Below are 4,533 nucleotides of genomic sequence, written 5' to 3' on the forward strand. Positions count from 1 at the left end.
AAGCGTGCATCTAGGATTATGGCCAAACTTTTTAAAATGCAGAACTGTAAAATTACATCTTGAAAATATGAAGAGATCGTCTACACACTTCAAAAATTAAATGTTGCTTATACCAGAGATGTATGACAATTATGGGATTCAAGTGACAAGCAATAAGATCTCAAAAATTAATACTGGTCAAAGAGAACGGGAATATTTTTACATTTCACTGAAAATACATTGACTACTAGAATACAAAATCTAGCAGGAACTCAGGGAAAAAAATTACAAAATCTAAAGCCAATTACTTAATATTTCTTATTACCTAAACAACAGCATGACATCAACAGAAAACTGCACCTGCATCTGAATTGCCAATCTCACATTGATGAAGTTCTCCAAAAATGAAATGCACCAAAACAGGTTCAAACTCCAAATGAAAAGTCTGCAAGGCTCAGATTAAAACATGGAATGTTTCAGATGAAAGTAATAAAAATACTATTGGTTTTGTTCTTTATTGAATGGAACAAAATGTTGACATTTCTTTGAAACTTGGAAATACTAAATTTCATTTTTCCAAATGGTTCTACATTTTCTTACTGGTGCAAGTTGTCTTAAGTATTAGCTTACAAAGTCAATCTCTACAAAGTACTTCAGTCTGTTGCCATTCTGATAAAACAAAAACTATTCATTAACTTAACTGTATGCATTTTTTTTTTTTGCTATAACACTTAACACATGAACAGACATCTATTATTTCTCCACTAAAACAAAAGAGTACAATAATTTTCTTCTAACTATCAGTATTGTATTTAAAAAAGGTTAACATTAAAAACAAAGAACCATTATTTTCTTTGAAATCATTTAATCTTCTTGCACATCTTAAGTTTCCTTCTTCTGCCTGCGTTCTTCTGCCAATTTATTCAGAAATTTCTTTAATTTCTGATAATGAGGAAGGCTGCTGCAGTGAGTATTCTTTGCAACTTCTTCATTTGTATAAAAGAGTGAACACAGCTTACAGTAAAACCCTGTTTTAGGTATCACATAGTCTATACCAACAGGAACGTTGGGCTGATACGGTCCAATTCTATACTCATCTGGGATTGTATAGTCCTCCTTGTTCTCATCACTTTGACCATCTGCATTTTCACTTGTATCTTTGTTGGGATCTTCAGCGTTCTCAGCAGATTCAGCACCTGGTTCTGTATTTTCCTCATTTTTAATTCCATTTTCCAACGCTGCTTCATTTTCTTGATCAAGTTCCTCGATCTTGTCCACCTTTTTAAGCTTTTTCTTTGCTGCTGCTGAAGCACTTGCATCTTTTTTCACAGCTTTTTCTGAAGATTCCTTTTTTCCATCAGAAGTCACATCACCTAAATTAGCAAGATCGGCCTCGTCTCCCACTGAACTGCCACTTTCTAGCAGTGCTGCTGCTTCTTCTTCATCGACAAGTAGTTCATCTTCAGATTCAAGAAGCATATTAGGTTCCTGCTCTGTCTGGTCATCCTTTGTGTCTTTCTCACCATCGTCACCGGACTTCTCTTCTTGTTCTTTACCTTCGGTTGAACTTTCAGTCTTCTGGGAACCACCAGTCTTAGATTTCTTATCACTTGGAGATTCTTTGCCGTCTGGAGAATAAGATCTTTTCCGGGATTTATCTTTTTTCAGTAAATCAATGCCTCTGTTGGGAATCCTCAGTACCAGTTTTTTATATTTCTCAGACAGGTCAACCTTCACACATCTCCCCTGAAACCAAAGAGCTTTTTTCAAACAATGGTCAACCATTGCCATTGCATCTTCTCTTGTCTCCATCTCAATAAAAGCCTGACTTTTCATCCTCATCAATATGTAATTCTTTATTTTCCCATAGGGCTCAGCAAGCTTGAGGACAGCACTGTCAGAATAGCCAGAATGAGGCAAATTGCTGAGTGTATCACACGTCCAAGCTCTTGCTTTTGATCAAACTTCTGATCTGGCTTTCCTTCAGGTTTCTTTATTCTTTTATACTTCTGGGATAAATGAACTCTCACTGGCTTGCCAAATACTAACGCTGGTGTGGTTGTATAATAATCCACCGCGGCCTGAGCATCCTCTGTGGTTGCCATTTCAATAAATGCCTCATTAATTTTATTTAGAATCAGATGATTTAAAATGACTCCAAATGGTTCCACCAGTTGTAACAGCTGATATCTCAAGTTTTTCCCTCGTTGAAAATCCATGATGTGAACAACTCTGCTAGTTTCCACTCTGCCTTTTTGCATGTGTCTAGGTCCCTGCAGGTTTCCATTTCCAGCACCCAGATTTCCTCTTGGCCCAACTGCTGGTCCCCCAAGATGAAACGAGGGAGGTGGAGGTCCCAGAATTCCTGGTGCTGGATTTGTAGACTGCTGCAACATGAATGGATCACCCATTGTATGTCCTGTATCATTGTCAGGATTCCATTCTGGGTAGATTTCAAGAAGAAGCTGGCATCGACGACTGTGACTTGCTCCATTGATATGTTGACTCCACTCCTTAGGGAAAGGGAGAGGAAAAAGGAGATGTACCTCTCTCCCAGCGAGCGGGACGCGGACTCAGAGCAATTTTTTTTTAACATTGGGGTGCCTAGATAATATTTAGGTTTCTTAGATTCAGGTAAAATTAGAATTTCTGTATTTTACATGATAGAGCATACTGAGTTGGTGTATATACTCCAAAATATAGTAGAATAAATCATTGTATATTTTCTCTAACACACTATATTCAGAGCCATTTTCTTTTAACTTTGGGGCACCTTGGTATTATTTAGATTTTTTTTGATTCACATAAAATCAGAATTTCGGTATTTTACATGAGAGAGCATATTAACTTGTTTTATATACTATAAAACAGAGTTGAAAAAGGCATGTATATTTTTTCTAACAGATTACATTCAGAGCAATTTTGCTTTTAACATTGGGGTGCCTAGATAATTTTAGATTTATTTCCATTTGCTTAAATACAGAATTTTTTTATTTTACATGAGAGAGCATATGGAGTTGGTGTATATACCCCAAAACAAAGTAGAATAGGGCATTGTATATTTTCTCTGACACTTTATATTCAGAGCAATTTTTTATTTAACGTTGGAGTGCCTAGATAATATTTAGATTTCTTTCGATTCGCTTAAATATAGAATTTCTGTATTTCACATGAGAGAGCGTATGGAGTTGGTGTATATACTTCAAAACAGAGTAGAATAGGGCATTCTATATTTTTTCCGACAGATTATATTCAACGCAATTTTGTTTTTCACATAGGGTTGCCTAGATTATATTTAGATTTTTTCGATTTGGGTAAAATTAGAATTTCTGTATTTTACATGAGAGAGCATATTGAGTTGATGAATATACTACAAAACAGAGTAGAAAATGGCATTGTATATTTTTTCTGACAGATTTTATTCAGAGCAATTTTGCTTTTAACATTGGGGTGCCTAGATAATATTTAGATTTTTTTCGATTCGCTTAAATATAGAATTTCTGTATTTTACATGAGAGAGCATATTGATTTGGTGTATACACTCCAAAACAGTGTAGAAAAGAGCATTGTATATTTTTTCTGACAGAATATATTCAGCACAATTTTGCTTTTAACATTGGGGTGCCTAGATATTATTTAGATTTTTTTCGATTCGCTTAAATAGAGAATTTCTGTATTTTACATGAGAGAGCATATTGAGTTGGTGTAGATACTCCAAAAAAGAGTAGAATAGGGCATTGTATATTTTTTCTGACTGATTATATTCAGAGCATTTTTGTTTTTAACATTGGGTTGCCTAGATAATATTTAGATTTTTTTCGTTTCGGGAAAAATTTGAATTTCAGTATTTTACATGAGCGAGCACACTGAGTTGGTGTATATTCTCCAAAACAAAGTAGAATAGGGCATTTTATATTTTCTCTAACAGACTATATTCAGAGCCATTTTCTTTTAACTGTGGGGCGCCTAGATAATATTTATATTTTTTTCGATTCACGTAAAATTAGAATTTCGCTATTTTACATGAGAGAGCATATGGAGTTGTTTTATATACCCCAAAACAGAGTAAAATAGGGCATTGTATATTTTTTCTAACAGATAATATTCAGAGTAATTTTGTTTTTATGCCTGGATATTATTTAGATTTCTTTCAATTCGCATAAAATATGAATTTCGGTATTTTACATGAGAGAGCATATAGAGTTGGTGTATACACTCCAAAACAGAGTAGACAAGGACATTGTATACTTTGTCAGACAGATTATATTCAGAGTAATTTTGCTTTAAACATTGCAGTGCCTAGATAATATTTAGATTTTTTTCGAATCAGGTAAAATTAGAATTTCGGTATTTTACATGAGAGAGCATACTGAGTTGGTGTATATACTCCAAAACAGAGTAGAATAGGGCATTGTTTATTTTTTCTGACACATTATATTCAGAGGAATTTTGATTTTAACATTCAGGTGCCTACATGATATATAGATTTTTTGCGATTTGCTTAAATAAGGAATTTCTGTATTTTACATGATAGAGCATATGTAGTTGGTGTAT

General features: G+C 34.2%; 1 pseudogene; it reads right to left on the reverse strand.

Moving 5' to 3' along the window:
• Window positions 1–468: 468 nt before the first annotated feature.
• Window positions 469–2,548, reverse strand: LOC128931274 (matrin-3 pseudogene; annotated as a pseudogene).
• Between the last annotated feature and the right edge of the window lie 1,985 nt (window positions 2,549–4,533).

This window comes from Callithrix jacchus, chromosome 13 (assembly GCF_049354715.1).
Source record: "Callithrix jacchus isolate 240 chromosome 13, calJac240_pri, whole genome shotgun sequence".
Classification (NCBI taxonomy): domain Eukaryota; kingdom Metazoa; phylum Chordata; class Mammalia; order Primates; family Cebidae; genus Callithrix; species Callithrix jacchus.